General features: G+C 56.3%; 1 long non-coding RNA gene across 1 annotated transcript in view; it reads right to left on the bottom strand.

Annotated features, from left to right (window-relative positions):
• Positions 1-20,267, bottom strand: part of LOC116872066 — a 31,847-nt gene that overhangs the window by 10,382 nt on the left and 1,198 nt on the right. The window lies entirely within an intron of this gene.

Genomic DNA, 20,267 nt, shown 5'->3' with positions numbered 1-20,267 from the left:
CCAAGCTCCCTCCTGAGCCCTGGTTTCCTCCACTTCTCAGATGAAGGCCCGAGCCCCTTCCAGAGCCATTGCCAAGAGGTGCCCATCTGATCAGTGCTTCTCAAAGTGTGTGCAGGCCCAAGGGGAGTCTAGGTGGTACGCAGACAAATGCTTTTATTTTCACAGATATGTGTTTATTCTTCCGTGTATCAAAAATAACAATAATATTAGCAATACATCACAGCAGTGACTTCACGGACGTGTGGCTTGGGGAGCGCTGAGAAACCCACCTTCAAATGTGAGTCAACAAAAAGGCAAGGATTAGGAAAACATGAGTACAAGTGGCCTCCAGTGGGGGCTCAAGCCCGAGACGGTGGGAAGGAGAGGCATAGAGCGGGCCTCTCACCTGGCCTGGTTTCCAGCTGCCCTCCCCAAGGGTCAGTAGCTCCCTGCCTTCCTGGAGGGCCAGGCTGACCCCTCATTCCCCTCTTGGTTCCCCACCTGACACCGTCCAGCACAGGCCTAGGTCCCTAGGAGGACTCACGAGGCCTTCCAGATGGGATGAATGGAAGGAAGCTTGGGTTGATGGGGTGCAAAGATGGCTGCCATCATGTGGGCAGAAGATGGCAAAGGCCTCTGGGTCCCTCCCAAGATCAATATTCTGTCGAGTCCAAGACGTGAATGGTGGAATTTCTCACCTACATAGAAGGTTAAGATGGAGGGACTCTTGGGAGGCCAGAGTCTTCTTGTTTTGTGGGCTGCCAATCTCTCGAAGAATGAGGCAGGGAAATGGGCACTGAGCAAGTTTCTGGGCCCACTGTGGCTTTCCTGACCTGACAACAGAGTAGATCCCATAACACGGGACTAGCTTAGCCCCACAGTTAGCGAGCCCCAAACTCCACCCCGGGCTGCCAGCAAGCCCCAGCCCTGCCTTCCAAAGGCGGCTGTTCCTAAAGGACAAGATAGGACATAGGGGTGCCAGCCTGGGACAATCAGATTGGTAACCAGAGCCTGGCCAGTCGCTCAGGCCTGAGTCCTCCAAGCCAGCCCTAGCCAGGCAGGGGTGCCCCCGGTGGCTGCCCAAGCTGGCTCCAGGTAGACTGGCACAAGCCAGCCAGCCCCAAGCCAACCCAGGCAGCCCGGCTCCTGGCAGGCCTCCAGACCACCTGGCTGGCGGCCCTGAGCCCAGTTCCCCCTGAGCCTAGCAGGGCAAGCCATTCCCACAGCACCACCCCAAGCCCCCAGCTGCCATGTTCCAAGATAATGAATGGGCCTCCGGCTTCCTTCTCCCCAAACCTTCCTGAAGCTCCCACTCTCCTCAGCGGCATCACAAGGAGTTGCTATGGCAATGGGACCACAGGCAGAGCATGACAATGATTTGGGGCAGGGAGACGCAGTGGGAGCCAGGAGCTCCCCTGGACCCAGGATGGCTTATGTGCAGAGTTCCACAAGGGACAAGAGATCCCGGCTGCCGGCCTCACAGCCAAGGTGGGGAAGGAGACCACCACAGAGCGGGGAGCTTCCCCCCTGCCCTCCCGGCTCCCTGCCCGTCCAGGGGAGCCCAGGGAGCTGCAGGAACCAGAGGCCTATGTGTTCAACAGGACTGCGATGTGCCCTGGGGACATGAGAACTCCACAGAAAGCCCCACTCCAGGGTGCTGCCACAGGGGGTTCCGTGCTGTGGAGTGGCGCCCAGCAGGTGCTGAGCAAACACCACCATCGAAGAGGACGGTCCAGGGGTTGGAGGGCGCAGGGGATGGGGAGAGAGACCGAGAGACACAGGCCTGAGCCTGCTCTGGTCAACACAGTCTCGGGACCACAGAGCTGGAGGCGACCCACACCCACCGAGCAGATGCCCAGACTGAGGGTCAGGGTCACCCAGCCTGTCAGCAGGAAAGTCAAGCCCAGAACCCATGTCTCTTCTTCCCCAGACCTGAACCCTTTACCCAACTCCCCCAGCTCCCCATCCATGAATCCCTCCATTTATCCGTCCATTCATTCATTCACTCATTCATTCATTCTAGTCTTGGTAAGGGCCTATTTTGTGTTGGTGATTGGGATAAAGAGACGTAAAGGACACCGCTGCTACCTGCCAGGACCTCAGAGAGGAGACAGGCCATCATGAACAGAAGGAAGGTGCTGGGACAGAAGTCTAGAGGGACGCGGGGGAGCCCAGGGAAGGTCCCCTCAGAGACTTCAGTGCCCCACTTCTGAGCCATGCTTCAAAGAGACTCCGGGTCTCCCTGACTCGTCTCCCAGCTGCTCCTTCAGCCCAGAGCCTCCCGACGGCCCCATACAGAGATCTCCAGGGCGAGGCAACACTGAGCCCACCTGGAGCCCTCAACACCCAGAGGTGTTCCCCATGAGCACCCAGTCCCTAGGAATAAGGACTCATGAGGATAGTGCCTTGCTACACAGAAGGAGATCCCAGAATGCCATGCCTGCCTGCCTTCCCCCTCTGCCTCCCCCAGGCTCAGCAGCTTCCTACCTTGTTCCTGCCTTCCCTGGCACTTCCCTCAAGCCAGGCCTTGCACAGGGCCTGGGGCCCTGCCCTGAGCAGAGAACAAGTGAGCCCTAGCCATCGGTCACTGCCTTTGTGGAACTAAGTCCCAGTTTCTCTGTCAGCAACAGGAAAGTTCCCTCCCGTGGTGTTTGGTTTTTTGGTGGGGGAGGCTAGTACTGAAAGAGCAGGAGGGAACACCTTCCAGAGCTGTATCCTACACGGGCCACGCCTCTCAGCAGCTGGTACAGACCCCCAGGACCTATTCTAGCCAAGTGGAAACCGAGATCCCAAGAGGTGAAGCCAGGTCGTGCAGCGATGAGAGGGCAAGATGGGGAATGACGAGTGAGGACAAAGAGAGGCTGGGTCTGGGACCTTGGAAGTGACAAAAAGAACTATCTAAGAAGGCTCCCCAGGGGAAGGGAGACTTAGTTTGGCTCAGAGACTACCCTAAGGCTCCCAGCAGGAAACGAGTGTCTCTGAAAAAACAAAACAAAACAAAACAAAACAAAACAAAAAAACTGGCCCATAGCCTGCCCCATCAGCCCACAAGACTTGGGGCTAGGCTAGGGGGGCTAGGCACGTTCTCCACCAACCCCGCCAGCCTCGCAAATCCACTGAGGACTGCCACAACGGCCATCACCTGTCCCTAATTACAGCTGTCCTACGGGAAACCAGCTAGGGGTAGAAAAACAGCAGAGACATAGAAAGGAGGGGGCGAGCACATGAGAGACAGAGGCCCAAAGAGATACAGAGTGACCACGACTCCAAAGCCAGACAGACGGAGGGAAAGGCAGTGACAGAAAAGAAAGGACAGACGCGCCGTCCCTCCCTCCCCCAGAGCCAGGGCTGCAGCTGGCAGGAGAAGCCTGCAAACTGGAGCTTTGCAAAGATTTTTCAGCAATAAAATTCTTATTTGAAATGAAATCTTATGCAGTGGGGGAAGGCTTTCTATGCCAGACATTAAATCCAGAAGCCATAAAGTGAAAATTTGATAAATCCAAGTATATAAACACGTAAAACATCTGTGCGTCAAGAGACACTATAAGCAAGCTAAAAGGCAAGTGAGACACTGGAAGGAAACATCACTAATATATAAAGAGCCGCTACAAATCAATAAGAAAAAAGACAAAAGAAGAGAAAATTGGCAGTGAATTAGAAATCCACAGAGGAAGAACTCAATTGGCCAATAAATGTATGAAAAGATGTTCTATCTCACTAGCAATCAGGGAAATGCAAATGAAAATGACATGATACCATTTTTTGCCCATCAGATTGGGAAAAATTAAAATGATTGATAACAACAAGTGCTGGCAAGGATGTAGGGAAATGAGCACTCATAGGCCATTGGAGAGAGGGGGAATTGGCTCAACCTTTGGAAGGGTAATTTGGCAATGTCAGAAAACGCTTTAAACCCACACACCCCATAAGCCAGTAATCCCACTTCTAGGAGCTTCTCCTATAGAAACCATAGGAGAGACACTCACTTATAAATATTCAAGGATGCTCACAGAGCATCGCTGGTAAGAGTAAACAAGAAATTAGAAATTACCTCGGTACTTATCAATAAAGGAATGTTCATATAAAATCCAGCACATCTCTACTCTGGCATAGTCTGCAGCCATTTGACAGAAAGAGGCATATCTATGTATAACAATATGAAAAAAACCAAGCTGTACCATGCTATTTCAGAATGAGCCTATTTTTATAAATAGCAATTTGTTGGTATATGGCCCAAAAGGCTGGAGGACAATACCCAGATGTTACAGCGAACACCTCTTAGGAGGGGACGAAGGAGCTGCCACGGATTTTCTTTTGTAATCAGAAAAACAAAATCAATAAAGAGTTAATGGGTTTTTCCTTTAAGTCCTGCCCGAACCTTCATATAAAATGCATATCTAAGCAGCCGTTCTGTGATGGGAAGGGAAGGGGCCTACCCAGCTCCTCCCCGGCCTCCAGAGCCCCCAGGCACCTTCCCAGACACCCAGGCTCTGGAAAAGTTTGAAAACCTATGCTGGAGAAGGTGCAGCCCATATGCCTGCACCCCGACACCAAGGCCGACAGGCCAGAAGGTTACCCAAGGTCACACAGATGATCCAGACCCTCTGGGGCTAACGCCAGGGCCTCTGGCCCCTGAGCAGGGCTCTGGTTCTCCGCGGCTAGCATGGGAGGCTTCCCGAGGTGTCCAGAAAACCCTGGGATATCACATTCTTGGGAAAGTCTAGGCTGCAGCTCAGGGGAACCCTAGGGGGCAGGGTAACCTGAAAGGGTCTTGACATAAACTCGAGGGGAGAAGACTTTGAGGCTCAGCTCTGGGATCTTACAGGGTTCTCTGTATAAAGAGAGGGGATGGGTGAGCACATGGGCCCGCCAGGCAACAGGGCCTGGTGTGTGCAGGTGTGCAATGCTCACAGAGGAGGGGAGCCCACGAGGTCTGTGGGGAGGAACTGTGGAGGGTGTGTGTGTGCTCACGTCTGCAGTTAGAGTCAGTGGGACTGCACGCATGCATGTGTGTGCATGTGTGAGCATGCGTGCATATGTCAGCACAGGCAGCCAGCAGACCTGCGGACAGGCCAGGAGCAGGTGGCAGACAGCAGAGCCCCATCCCCAGCTGGCCCTCAGCCTCATGCCTGACCCAGTGCCTCCCAGGGTTCCCCTCCCCTCCGCAGACTGGGCCGTCTGCCACCAAGACAGAAACAGGCCTGGAAAACTCTGTGCTTGTTGCTTCCTTTGCAGGGATGCCGCCACTCCCTGGCAAGTCCCAGTGTCCTCCAAGAGGCCTCTCCCAAAAGGCTGGGGTGGGAACACCTCTGTCCTGTCCTGACGCCCCAAGCAGTGAGTGCTGACAGACATGATTTCCAGGGCCAGGGGTGGGTCCTGCTCTCCTCTGCGCCCAGAGCCCAGCGCAGGCCTAACACTGATAAGGCATCAAGGACTCATGTTTGTGGAAAGAACGAGCAGGTGATCCTAACGCTCGACCCCAGCTGGGCATAGAGTGGCATCTTCACGGGGTCAGAGCAGAAAGAGCACGGCCTGGGGACTGGTGACATTCTCCAGGTCACATGGGGAATGATGAAAGCAGGAGTTTCTAACTGGGGTCCCCAGGGAGAGGGGACTTGGGAGTCTGTGAACCTTGAAACTGCACCAGACTAGATGGGAATTTACGCATACTGTAGGGGGAGGGGGCGCAAACCTCCCTCAGGTAGAGGGCAGGGCTGCCTGGGGAGGGAATGAGCTCCTCATCAGCAAGGGGTACAGGCACAGGCTGGACCAGGCGAGGCCACAGTGGGTGAATGGCCACCCCAAGTCTCATTCTTGGACTCTCTGGGCCTTGGCTCCTCCTGTCTTACACCTCAGGGCAACCACACAGCGTCCTTGTGAGTCCACTCTGAGTGTGAAAGGAAGTGCCAAGGTCATGCAGGGGTGAGGCTCCAGACTACAGAGCTGAGTGTACAATCCTCCCACTTGGTTGTGGCCTGAGTCCCTCATCCCTCCTTGGGTGTGGGACAGACAGGCTTCCCTAACGGCCCCTTATTACTAGCTGGGCCTGCAGAGCCCAGGTCCTTCTTGGGTTCCCCCGTCACTATGTCCCGCAAGACGGTGAGCCCAAAGAGGACAGGTGCAAGAGGTTTCATTATGAGTCTGGCCTGGGGCCAAAGAGCCCAGGGACCAGACAGTAACACTGAGCAGGGGTGGCAGCCAGGCCAAGGGCCCACGAGCTCTCGGGGGCCTCCAAACTCACTCTGACCCCCCACGGGGCCTCTCTCAGACTGGCCTGGGGAAACTGAGGCACAGAGAGAGCCCACTGCCCAGGTCACACAGGGAGTGGGTGGCAGATCTGGGCCAGGATACCGGGCTTTCTGCCCCTAGCTGAGCACACTCTGGGCATAAATGCACCTTGGCCCCCTCAGGCAACTCAACTCACCTCAGCGCCCCCATAATCCTGCCAGAGAGAGGCACCAGGGCTCCAATCAACTGATTCAAATGCAGGCCTAAAGCATGTCCCAGATCCAGCCACTCTGAGCCTCAGTTTCCTCCTATCTAAAACGAGGCACAAAAACCCGCCTCCTGCTCCTGTTGTGGGGGTCATACCAGCATGGACGTATAGTCTGCTTAGAGCGGAACAGGGGCCCTTCCTAACCACCCCTATCTGGGTCTCAGTTTCCCCAGCTCTAAGCTAGCAGTTTGCCCCAAGTTATTCCCCAGGTCCCCAGAGCCTCACACCTGTGTGAGCAGGGAGACCAGGGCCTGCCCTCGGGAGCTTCCTGATGGTGGGCGGACGACAGCTTTGGCTGGCCATCACAGGACTCCCACACCCTGCCTTTACACTGCCCATCTCTACCCCTCCTGACTGGATCACACCCAGCCCCCTCCACTCCTCAGCTGCCTGTCCCCTTCAGGCACCAGGTTTGCACCCCCATTCCAGGGGCCACACAAGGCTCAAAAATGGAAAACCCAGTGGGAGCCAGGCAGTGATCAAGGAAGGCTTCCTGGAGGAGAGAGGATGAAGTGGGTTAAGTTCACAAGGGGCCCTGAATACCCAGATGAGGAATCCAGACCCCAAGGAGCCTCTGGTAGTTCCACAGGTACCTGCATGCATGCATGTCCATGCACTGATGCCTGACCCAGCCCAGGCCAGCCTCGGGGCTGTGTCTCCAGCCCAGGTCTAAAGGGGAGAGGGGGAGAGGGGACTGGGCACGAAGCTTCCCCTGACCCTCATCTGTAGCCATGGACTGTGACTCCATCCCAGAGAAATCAGTCCTGGCTGGTGAGGCCCCACAGCCCCTGGGGCCTCACTGCAAACAGCGCAGCTGCCGGAGAGCACCGTCTGGCCAGGGAGGGCTCCCCGACAGATTAAGAGCAATGCCGGCCCCGGACTCATTCATATTCCGGTCGGGCTGCCGGCTTCAATATGGCTGAGAGACGCGAGGGCAGAGGCGGCCCTCCGAGAACGCCCGGCGATGATTCCTCTCCGATTCCAATTTATTTTCTATCATTAATGCTTTTGAAAAGCCCCACACGCTCTGCAAACAGGGAAGGAGCACAGGGCTCGGGAGGGGAGGAGAAGAGAGGAGGGCTGGGGGCAGAGGAGAGCACCGCAGAGGGGGTGGGGGCAGCCAGCTAGGGCCCTGAGACCTGGGTTCAAAACCCCAGGCCCTCTCCAACTGCCTATACAACCCCGGGCAAACCTGGGCGATCCCTGGCAGTGGGAAATGGCCACCTGCTCCACCACTTCAGTGGATGGTTTCTAAGGTCACCTGAGGGGTCAGAGGTCAGCGGGCTCCGTACACCCTAAAGGGTCTTGAGTAACCCAGAGCCAGGCAAATCTGACTGACTCTGGCAACAGAGGACTATGAGCTGGACTCCTACCCTGAGGGCCCCCTCACCCCAGGGCCCCGGGAAGGCCTGGGGCACCTCTTGTCACAGCACAAGCAGAGGAGAGAAGCACCAGGAATTTGGATCCTGTCTCGTTCCCGCCAGCTCACCAGGACCAGCCTCGCAGCGGGCAGCCCCTCCTCCCCGACCCCTGCTGTGAAGCCTAAGGGATCTCCCCAACATGTCCTTAGTTCCAAACCCTTCCAGGGCTCCCCCTCACCCTTGGGATCATGTCCAAACTCCCCACCTCCACGGAAAGCTCTTCTAGGCAACTCGGGGCCCAGCCTGATAGCCTCCCCTCCTCTGCAGCCAGACCCCACCCTCGGCTCTGGTGCTCACCACCCCTCATCTCTGCACATGTTTCTCCTGTCTGGAATTCCCTGCTCCTTGGCCTCTGTTCACCTGCCACACTCCTTCCCCCTCATCACAATGCAGCCCAGGCCCTCCCCTGGGCGGCTTTTCCCAACTGCCCTGCCCTGCCCTGCACTGGGATCCTAAGTAGCCAGCAACCCCCTGCATGAGGTCTCAGAAATGCAGCAATAGGTTTGTCTGGAGGATCCTTGCCCATCAGTGAGCTCCTGTGGCCAGTGGCTGCCTCTGACCCATCCCAGTGCACCCCCGGGGCTTGGCAAAGTGCCTGGCTCACAGTGGGGCCGCTGATCCAGTCCACTGATCTTAATTGAGCTTGTACTCTGCGTCACACTCTGTGCTGGGTGCTGGGGATGCGGCAGCAAAGACAGAGCCAGTCCTGGCCCTCGAGCTGCTTCCCCGGGGTGTGCTCCAGGATGTCTGCTGAATGAATGAACGGACATAGGACCACCTTCTAAATGGGGAAACTGAGGACCGGAAAGGCAAAAGGCCCTCTCCAAGCGTGCTTCTGTTTCCCCGCCCACATCTCTCTCTACTCCGTTTCTCTCCCAGAATCTTCTTAGCAGCCATGAGGAGGAACTCCAAAAGAAAGGTTAGAAAAAAAAAAAAAAAGGAAGAAGAAAATGTGGTGGATTTTCCCCCCTTTCTCCATAATGTAAAGAAAATTGCTTTTGCCAACTATCGCAGCTTAAAAGCAATTAGAGTTTTTGGAGGGGACTCTGGGCACAGGCAGAAGCGACAGAGTGAGCGCCCAGCACAGAATTTTTCCAGCATTCGTTTGTATCAAGCAAAAGGGAAAAAAGGTGTTAAAAGCAGCAATTTCCGCAGCGGAGATGGTGGAGATAAAATATTTACAGCCTCCAAGGGAGGGGCTTGGGAGGGGCAAGGGACCCCCGGCTCCCCACTCTCACTCCACGCTCTGGGAGGCCGGGAAAGGGAGCGCAAAGAACCGAGACAGGCAAAGATGAACCACGCCCTCGGCCTATACTGATAGGGGCTCAGAACAAGGAGGGGAGACGCCTCCGGATGCCCCCTACTCTCTCACCTCTTCACCCATGGCCCATGGCCACTAACCAGCCCAGCCACCAGACATCCATCCCTCCAGTCTTCAGACCTGGCCCCGCTCAAATCTGGAGAACATCCACGGGTCCAGGCTGGCACTGGAGGCCTGCACAGCCCGGGCCCCCCCTCCACCTTCATCTCCAGATGCTGTCAGCACGGCACACGGCCCTGTTTCTGTCCCACCTCCAGGCCTTTGTCTGAGCAGGAGCCATAGGAATGTGCACCACTCCCCTGAAGGGGAGTTAAAGCAGGTTTGAGGATACAGACCCAGAGCCAAGGACATACAGCCCTAGACCCCAGCAGGCCTCTCCTCTCCACCTTTCACCTGACCCTTGGTCCCCTCTCTCCAAATACAGAACAGCCACCAGAGGTCCTTCCCAAAACTTAACTGCCCTCCTCCCAGCAGCAGCACAGACCCCAGCTCATACCTAGTTTCAAATGCCAGCTCAAATCCCCACTCACTTGCTGTGTGATCTTTGCAAGTCTCTCAGCCTCTCTGAGTCTCAGCTCCCTTATCGTTAAACAGGAATAGTGATAGTCCATCTCTCATAGGGTTGTTCTTAGATTAAGTGAAGTAGTGTATGTAAATCCCCCAGTCCTGTGACCAACAGTTGGTGTTCAACAAACTCAGCCTGGCCCTACTACACGCTCAGTGCTCAAACGTGCCTCCCCAGGCCTCTGGATGGCCCACATATATGCACACGGGCTCCCCCACCACCTTGCAGTCACCTCATAAATGCACAAAAGGCACCCACCAGCTACGAGCAAAGAGGGCGGGAGGCTCTGAAGGGCTCTCCACACACCCAGAAGCCCAACCCCTCAGCACAGCGCTGTGGAGCCTCTCACTCAGTTTGGCTGGGAAGGATCCCTCCTGGGAACGGCAGTAAGCCTCAACCAGAACCCCTAGCGTCTAACAGGCCTGGTGGAAGCTCAGCCTCCCCTCCAGCCAGTGTCTGCAGCCCTCAGCCGCCTCCCAGGCCCCACTGGCCAAAGGCAAACACCAAGGCCCAGGGAACAGCAGTAAAAGGTGTAGCCGAGAGCAGAAGCCAGGTCCCGAAGAGAGTGTGGTCCAGCAAAGCCAGGGTGTTCTAGCCTCAAATCCCAGGCTCCTCATTGACCAGCTGTGAGACTCTCTAAGCCTCCGTGTCCTCGTCTGTAAAACGGAGCCCATGATCTCCACCATGCAGGGCAGTTGTGTGCATTAATAAAGGTACTGTTCTTCTGTGCCCTACCTCAGTTCCAGCAGGAGCTGTCCCACCTGCCCTCTGGACTCCAGGCACTGTGCTCATCCTATCCCTCCAGCACTGGGAGAGCAGAGGAAAGGGATAGGGGAAGGGGCAACAAGGACCTGCCCTCTTTCCTCTGACCCTTCCCAGCCCCCTTTCCACCCACCATAGACAGGCTGACACCCATACCCTGTCCCCTCTGCCTCACTCTTGGGACAGAAGGAGCTCATTACCTGCCTCATTGTAGCAGGAGGAGTGGTGACGTCATCCAGATCATACAGGCCCCATCCAGCCTTTCATGCAAGCTTGGGTTGTTTTCCTCTCCTTTCCCAACTGCCAAGAATATATAGGCTTGATACAGAGTTTGGTAGCACCATAGGACCACAGACCAGGGATCAGAGAGTGCTTTGATAGCTCTGTCTCTTGCTCTCCCTCTGGCTACCTCTCTCCCAGGGGCCTCTCCTGCCCCACTTCCTGTCCTCGAGAAATAAGCCTGGCACTATTCAGGGCTCTCCTCATTGCAGAGACAAAGATAGGAGAACAGCAGGCAACTTTCAGCCCTGGAGGGCTGGACCTCAGGACACCCCATAAAAGCCTTCTTCCCAACTTGCACGCCCATCCTCCCCCCCGGTAAGTAACTAGGAGAGCGTGACAGTGCGTGCATGTGTGCGTGCACGCACACACGCGCGCACACACACACACACACACACACGCGCAGAAGGAGGCAGGCCCTAATAGGGGAACCTGGGCCCACCCCAGGAATGATTGGCAGTCCTTTCCTAGCTGGGCCTGCCTTCTCCCCTTTGTACACTGGGGAGCACTAGTGTGTCTAAACCGCAAGCCCAACTGGCCCAGAAGCAGGGGTTCCTGAGACGGAGAAGCCAGATACCAGACTATTGCCAAGGCTCTACAGTGCTTTTCATTCACTGTGAGCCCTAAGACAAGGATAACCATGCCCTGTGCCTCAGTTTCCCTTCCTGAAACCCATAACAAAAATGAGATCATCTCTGGGGCTGCCTTCTAGTTCCAACTTTCTCCAATTCCATACCCGGGACCTTGGTGACCCTGGCAAAATCAAGAGATACTAAGTCATTAACAGCCGAATAAGGAGTCCCAAGCACGTGTGGGTGCTGGGGGCAGGATCCCCTGACGTTAGGGAGACAAGGAAGCCCTGGGAGGCCCGCACCTGCCCTGAGCTGGCAGAAGACACGGTTCTATAAGAGTCTCCCCAGGGAAGGACTGGGCTCAGACAGGAGAGCAGGAGTGAGAAGGACAGCTCCTCAGTATGGCTAGAAGCATCCAGGGCTCTCCCTCTTTCCAGCACACAGTCACACCAGAAGCTCACCCCTCTGGTGCCTCACTTCCATCTGTTCTGAAGGTACAGTCTTCAGCCCAGCCCAGATCTCAGGCTCGGCCCCAAGCCCCTGATACGCAGATCCCCCCACCCCCAATGAGAGCCCAGACTGAGATCCTAAACCCTCTTATCAGGCAAGACCTCCTCTTGCCTTCCCCACTGTTCCCCCCAAGCTGGATAGTGGGGGGAAGCCCTGTTTCTTGTGCCAGCAGAAACTCCCCTCACTTGTATGGCCAGAGCCTGATAACATTCTCCTAAATTAAACAATAAACAAGACGTTGTTTTAGGTTTCCCTGACGCTGCAGTTCCTGATTAATCCCGCAGCAAACAAAAGGAAGAGAGCAGATTAACCTAAAAGACAGTCACTTCCTGTTTGCAGGCAGAACCCCCAGCCTGAGCCAGAGGAACCCCCTCCCCCAAAGATGGGGATCCTGCTGCAGCCACCTGCCCAGCTCTGGACCACCAACGCCCTCCCCCTCCCCCTGGCGATGCTGCCAGTCCCAGGCTGACACACCTGTGGCCACCTCCTAGGTCCCGCCTCTCCTCCCTTACCCATCTTTGCTCTGCGACCTTGGACATGTCAGGCCACCTCTCAGGTTCAGTCCCTCATCTGACAGCATCCTCATCTCTCAAGGATAAAACGAAAGGGAATATATGACCACTTGAGGTTAAACAGAAATTTTCTCATATCTTTCAGAGACCAATGCTGAAATATTTAGGGGTGAAACGGCATGATGTCTATAATTTACTTTAAAATACTCTGGGGGAATAAAGATAAGGCAAAATGTGGCAAAATGTCAACAATTGTTAAATCTAGGCGAGGCTATATAAGGTTTCCTATTCTAGTCTCTCTACCTTTCTGCATGTTTGGAAATGTTCCTAAGAAAAGTTTTAAAAAAAAAGACCTTGGTGACATGAGCCAGGAGCCCCACACACAATGCCCTGTGCTCCTGGTGAACCTGAAAGGCAGCTAGGTCTCTCAAGTAGGTTAAACATCCCTCCCCCCTGCCCCCCACGCTGGTTCCTTTATGTGGTTTCCCTAGAAATCGCTTTTGCACAAATTCCACTGAGTCCTGACTCCACATTGAGAAGCCTTAGCACATTCAGGAGCCAGACAGAGCACTTGAGAGAGACAACTGTAGTCTTCCAAGCAGCCCGTCCCTCCCACCCACCAGTTCACTGTCCCTTCTGCTGAGTAGCCCTGGGCTGAGGACTGTGATGCTGGCTCCCATCGCCAAGGGGCCACCACCCTCTCCAAGCCTCAGAACGCCCTCACCCATTCAGCACAAATGAGGACAAGTCAGTGACGGCCAGGCTGTCTCACTCAAAGGCACAGTGTTACCCCAAAGACTGAGATCCCCATATAACAGATGGGAAAGCTGAGACCCAGGGCCAGTTGAGACCGGGATCGGAGTCTGCCTCCTATGTTCCGGAGGCAGAACATAGAAGCTGGGGACAGAGGGAGGCGGAAGGGAGCAAAAGCTCCCTGCTCACCCCAGTCTCCCCTTCTCCCCAACCCTCTATCTCAGCCCTGGCAGCTCCAATCTAAGACAGTGTGGCCTACACCTCCTTTCCTCTGACTCCTGTTTCTGGAGCTTCCCGGTCAGGAAGTCAGTGGTCATGGTCGCAGTCTCCCAGCCAGGCCCGGCTGACCCACACCAACACTGGCTAGGCCCTCTCCACCAATCAATAATGGAAGAATTATCAGTACCCCAAATAATCAGTCACTGATTGCCAATGCCATGCAACTCCCCGGAGCCAGTTATGTGCGGCCAATGACTAGGCACCCCGGCCGCAGCCTGGTGGAGCCTCCAGAAGCAAGGAAATCTGTGTCTGTGGTGAGCACCTCAGCAGAAAAGCCATCCATAACTCGGGGGCTTTTCGAGTAGACGTTCCAGGCCTCGCCCACATCCCCAGGCTCAAGAGGCAGGAGGAAGTGGCGCTGGCCACAGGGGCCCTGGGGGCTTCCCCTCATGTCTCTGAGCCCGTCTGGTCCCAGGTGCCTGGACATGGCAGGTACCCAGGATGGAAAAACCTGGTCCCTACCACCAAGGCATCCTAGAGAGATAAACCACCATAGTTCACAGGCCACCCATACACTAGGCCTTGCACACAGTAGGTGCACAGTCCTGAGGAAAAAGCAGCTACTTCTAGCTGGGGACTTGAAATACTGCACGTGGGCCTAGTATTAAACAGTGGGAGGGAACCAAAAGGGCAGAGGCGGAAGAAGGCACCAGGTGGTGGGGACGGCACGGCCAGACCCCGGAGGAAGAAAAAAGCCACAACAGGTGTGAAAGGGACAGTGAGTGGCATTTGGCTGGCACCTGAGGGCACACAGGGGACCAGAGGGAGATGGCTGGAGCGGAGGCTCGGACCCCATGCAAGGCACTGAGGAGTCCAGTCGCCGGACTGAAGGCAACAGGGAGCGCTGGAGGGCCACAGCCAGCGTGGGCTTGGGAGACCGTTAAGAACTATTGCACGCAAGTTTGCTACTGAGTGCGGGCTGCACACCCCAACAGGCCAGGGTCTGGGGTGGCTCATCTCTGTACCCAGAGCGGCTAGCACAGCCAGGCCCAGAAGAAGCACCCCAAAAGTGAATCGCTGAATGATCCCAGGACCAGCAGCTGCAGGACTGGGGACTCCTGGACTCGCAGCTGTGGAACGGCATGTCCGTATAAAAATAGGTATTTTGAGGGGCGCCTGAGGGGCTCAGTCTTTAATCGTCTGCCTTCAGCTCAGGTCAAGATCCCGAGGTCCTGGGATTGAGCCCTGCATCAGGCTCCCTGCTCGGAGGGACACACCCCCTGCTTGTGTTCCCTGCTCTCACTGTGTCTCTCTCTATCAAATAAATAAAATTGTAAAAAATAAAAATAAAAGTGGGTATTTCAGGGCACCTGGGTGGCTCCGTCATTAAGTGTCTGCCTTCAGCTCAGGTCATGATCCCAGGATGTCTCTCTCTATCACATAAATAAATAAAATCTTAAAAAAAAAAAGAAAACTTAAAAAAATAAAATAAAATTAGGTATTTAGAGTTGAGCCTCGAAAACAGCCTTGTGAGGCTGGCACAGAGGTAATTCTCTCCCATTTACAAAGAGGGAAGCTGAGGCTCAAAGAGGGCCCAGACACTGACCTGGCCAAGGTCACACAGCTGGTCAGGGGCAGAGCCCAGTGCCCTCCCCGCCCTCCTCGCCCTCCCCAAAAGGCAGAGCCATGCTGACCTAGGCTTCACCAGGAGGTGAAGGCCCCCTCCTCCCTCCTCCCAGTCCCCACCCCCACTTCCACCCAGCCAGCAGAGCAGAGGTTGTATGTGCTGCCCCACTAAGGGTCACCCACACCCACCCCAGCTGGGACCGACTGCTTGTCACCATGACAGCCTATCCCTGTATCTGTAACGAAGACAGGGCTGGGTGGGGAAACTTTAGGACTCCCAAGCTTGATTTAGACAGGCCTTGTCGAAGACAGACCAACTTCTCCCCAGTCTCTACCCCCAAGGTTTGGGAAGAAAACCCATGGAGCAATTGTCAGAACCAAGGGTGCACCCAGCTTGCTGTGCAACTCTGAGAATCCCTTCCCGGTTTCCTCATCTGTGAAACGGGGCAGGCTCTCTGCCTCCTTTGCAGAACTGCCATGAGATCTAGAGGAGGGAAGGAGTAGAAAAACTTACAGAAAGCTGTAAAGCAGATTTTGTTCTGGAAAATAGTAATAATAAGGTTTCTCTCTACTTCAGTCTAGATATGGATACTTTGAGAGGCCTCATTTCCCTCTCCCAGCAGAGAACAAAAATGAACCAACATTCCCTGAGATTCTTGTACGCATCAGGCCAGTGCCTGCCTTCCTCCTGTCACTTCAAAATACACCCATGACACCCCGACGAGGCAGAGATATCACTCTCCCATGGTACGGATAAGGAAACCGAAGCTCAGAAAAGTGAAAGGCCTTGCCTGAAGTCACCCAGCCTGGAAGCAGCTGAGCCAGGATTCAGACCCAGATCCAGACACCATCCACGCCCACGCCCTTTTGACCACCCCAGGCTGATTCGAGGGACCCGTTTCCACACCCCCCCAAATCTTAGAGCTACAGAACCCATGCCCAGGGCAAGGCTGGGCATACTCCGCTGAGCCCTGAAGCCCCAACATCAGATGCCCTGTAGCACCCACGGCCTGTGCACCGCTAGGCCATCCGAGCCGGGGGGGGGGAGGGGCGTGGAGGGCACCTGGCACAGCTGGCCTGGGCCTAATTGGATCAGGCTTGCGCCTGAAGCCGCCTGTCCGGCCACTCTGGCAGATGGGTGTTGGAAAGGGACCATCTGCCAAGACCCAAGCTTCATGTCCAAACCAACCTGGACACCAAGGCTCCATTCTGGCCTCCTCCCGCCCCGACCCCAATGGCTGGCAGTGCCCACGTAGATCCAGAAGGCCAGGATGGCAGCTGCTCCTTCTCCTTCAGTGGCTGGCGTCTCCCCTGATGGGGCCATATGGCCCCATATGCTCCCTGACAGCTGGACTGCAGAAGCCACTGCCTGAGGACATCCTCTGCAGAGGCCTGGAGGCCCTGGGCATGCCACCCGCCCCTGCCCCGCAGACCAAAGACCCAGCCAGGAAAACCCCAAGCAGGAACACCCTGCCCCCAGCTTGTCCTGTGACCTCATTCAGGCCACCACCCGTCCCCGGTCCTCCAACTCTTCCTCTGTCCAAGAGAAGTGTGACCAGCACTCTACCCCTTCTCTTTGTAGCCCACTTTCACGGTCACAGATTTCCACCCAAACCCACCCCAGGTCTCTGGGGAGACAAACTTATCCGTTTTGCAGACCTAGACACAGAGGTGGGAGGGATCAGGGGAACTGCTCAAGCACACCCAGTGGGAGGGCCAGTATTTGTGAGTCTCTGACACCCGCCACCTCCCTCTGCCCAAGTGGTGGGACCCGTGATATCCCCGAGGCCCTGCCCAACTCGGGATGGATGACATCCTCCGCCCCACAAGGCTCCTCGCCGAGGTGGAATCTCTCCACCCTCCTGGGGTGGAAAACCATCCTGTTGCCCTCACCACCAGCCTGGATTCCTTTGGCAGACTCAGGACCTCATCCCGCCTCCGGCTCCCCTGGCCAACCCCTCCCACAACCACCAGAGGGAGCTCTTGAAACTGCAGATCCGCTCGCCCGTCCCTCCAGAACTTCCACCCCGCAGCCCCTGAATGTGGAATCAGCCCACACTCTCAGCTGGGCACTCCAGACCCTCCTGGGTCTTGTGCCAACCTGCTCCGGGCCGGCTGTGCCCCGGCATGAGCTACTCCCTTGCAAACATGCTCCACCCATGCCTGGTGCTTCCCACTGCCATGCCTTCCTTAACACCGTGCCATCTGCCTGGAAAGCCTTCCCTTGTTCGTGCTCTCCATTCACTTATGCATTCAGCATATTCACGGGGCTTCTACCAAGTGCCAGAAACATCTGAGCAGGTCAACACACCAGCCTCCTGTCCACCTGAAACAACCTGCTGCCAAACCCTGTCTCACGTCCCTCTGCAGCTGCCCAGCCCACTCGGCCTCATACCCAGGGTGGATACCTGTGTCCCCTTCCAGAACCCACCCAGGGAGGGACTCAGGCTTGTCACTGGAATCCCCAGGACTCAGCCCAGGCCTCAAACCAAGAGAGGACCCCAAATGTGGAGCAAGCCCCTTACTTGAGAATTCTAGGCAATGAGGAGCAAGGCCAAGTCATGGTTCTCGGGAGCAGATGTGCAAGCCCCAGAAACCCGTGGAGGAGACTCTGGTTGGCCAGAGTGGCCCCCAGGTCCCCCAAATGAGGCCTGAATAGTCAGGGATAAACTTACCCCACTCAAATCACCCCAAGGCCCAGCCCACCCAACAACTTATCACAGAATTTGTTAGAATATGACACTTTTCTAATTTAAAACACACCCACAGCAGAGTCAGAGACTGGCTGGAGAGGGAAAGAAGGGGTCCCACTGGTCAGAGGTCTGATGGGGAGTAGCTCTTCCTAAAGCTAGGGGCACCTGGCTGGGATTCACATCCCTGACAGCACAGACCTAGGGCCAAAGAGGTACCCTCCTCCCTCCCTCCCCATGGCTCGAGACCCCAAATGGCAGGCTCAGCCTGCTGGAGTCCTGCGGTGGGAAGGGGGGCCAGAAAAAGCTGGGCAGAGATTAAAGTGGACCTGTGTGGCAGGGGTGGCACCAAGCAGGCACCAGGCCACGCTCTAGCCACCTGGGTGTCAACCAGAGCATCAGTCGACACACAGGAAAGCAGAGAGCTCAGGGAGCCACAAGGGGATGGAGAAGGGGGGAGAGAGAGAAAAGAGAAACGATGAAAAGAAAGGCCACTGAGTGAGAGCAGGGCTACCGGAACATGAAACCAGTAAAGAGGCTGAGCAGCCACCACAGAACACAAGAGCACCCCAACCTCAGGAGGAGCTTTGGCCACTGCTGGGCAACAGCTCTCCCTGCCCCAGAGGCCTCTAAGGACCAAAGTGGCCCTGGGGATGAGTCCAGGCTGCCAACATGGGGGGAGGGCTCACAGAAGCCTGCCTGGGGCTGAGAGCTAGTCTAGCTTCCTGTTCCTCAGGTGGGCCACCAAGGTAGGAAGTGGTCCCAACAGCCCCCAGAGTCCATTCCCACCAGTGCACATTTAGATGTCTGTGAGGAAGCCTCCCTGAGGTGAGCTCTCTGGGCCAGATGGGGCTCTAGGATGCAGATCTCAGGAGAGTGGGAAGGATTCCAGGGCCCACACAAGAGGGCAATGCCAGGACATAGCCTATAGGGCCAGGCTGGGGGTGGGGAAACCCCTTTGATCCCCAGAACAATGCAGACATCCCAGTGCGGAGGATTGCAGGAAGCCGGTTTGCAAACCAGGAGGCGGAGCCCAGGTAGACTCCAGCCCCAAATCTAAGAAGCAAAACTTAATGAAGCTGGGGACAAGAGGTGCCAGAAGCCAAGCCAGGGGGACAAGGCTGAGAGTGGCTATGCCCACCTTCCTGCCCATTTGGGGAGGGTGCTGGTCCCAGGCAGCAGGACAGCGGCCCCAGGAGACTCTCCAGAAGCAGGTAGCCAGAGTCCCTCCCCATCTCACCAAGACTAGGATGAAAGGCTACCTTCCCAGTGGAAAGGGGCTGCCTGGAGCCTGGAGTTCTCCTAGTTCCATCTCTGTCTCAAAACCGCCGTCTGTGAAATAGAGTGGCCTTGTGTCCATGGGCCTTCCATTCTCACCAGGTGGCTGACAAGACTCCGGAAGGATAAGGAAGTGGAAGCAAGGTTTAAGCCTGAAGGTTGGTAAAACAAAATATTGCCATCCCCCAGAGAGCCAGGTAGATCCTGCATAACACATAGGCAGAGAACCAAGACTTCTGACCCCCACGGGCTAACACTGAGTGCCAGGAGAGAGCACAGGAACAAGGACTGCTGGGGAACCCAGCTGCTCCAACCCAGAAACCGGAGCCCAGAGGACAGATTCAAGGAGCAACCAGGAAAGACTTCCTAGAGGAGGAAAAACCTGCCCTGGCAGCAAGGAGGATTTGTATAGGGGAAGTCCTGACCTCTGACCTTTCCTTGGGCCTCTCTCTGGAGGGGACATGGTCCCTCCATCTCAGGGGCACCACCTAGGGCTACATCCCCTCATCCATCCTATCCAGGGGCAGGATTGCCATTTGGGGAGGGGCCTGGGAAGTTCCCTGAGGCTGCCAGCAATGGGCGGGACAGGAGTGTGGAAGGAGACTCAGGAACAGGAGGGGGGTGGGGAGGTGCACAACACAGGCACAGCCCTGACACATGGTAGAGCACACAGAAGCATGGCTCCAAGCAAAACAGGCATGGGGGCAGGGGGGTGCACCAGGCCAGGGACCTAGAGGTTCCCCTTTCAATCCCTGGCCTCTTGGGAGCTCCTGGAGGCCAGGTCTAACGCGATGCCCCTATCTGGCAGTTCCCTTCTTTCAGCCGCCTGTCCCACGCAGCAGAAGGCGCGGGCACACACATGTACACACAGGCACGTCTCCCCACTCCCCACCTCAAGCCTTGTGTCCTCAGCCTGGCTGCAAAGACGACCTTGCGGCCCCAGGGCCTGGAAGCCGTCGCCGCGCGGTCCCGCCGGACCCTGGAGGAGTCACAGGAGTCCAGCGCCGGGAGCGGCTCCAGCGCGGCGCCAGGGTAAGGGACTGGTGTCCCAGAGAGCCGGCGGCTGTGCCGATGGGGTGGTGGAGACGCACCCCTTGGCCTGCCGGGTGGCACATCCGGCGCCCACGTCCCATTCCTCCCTCGAGTTCTCTCCTCAGGAAGGCAAGGCCGGAATTCCACCATTAAAACGCCTCCATCTCCTCTCCCCCCACACACAAAGTTGCTCCAAGTCGCCGGGGTTCCGGCAGCTGGCGAGGGTTAGGCGGGGCCGCGCAGCGGGCGGGA

Source organism: Lontra canadensis, unplaced genomic scaffold, assembly GCF_010015895.1.
Source record: "Lontra canadensis isolate GAN:19392208 unplaced genomic scaffold, GSC_riverotter_1.0 scaffold28, whole genome shotgun sequence".
Lineage (NCBI taxonomy): Eukaryota > Metazoa > Chordata > Mammalia > Carnivora > Mustelidae > Lontra > Lontra canadensis.
Note: the sequence above shows the minus strand (reverse complement) of the source record. Positions and strands in the feature narration are given on the sequence as shown.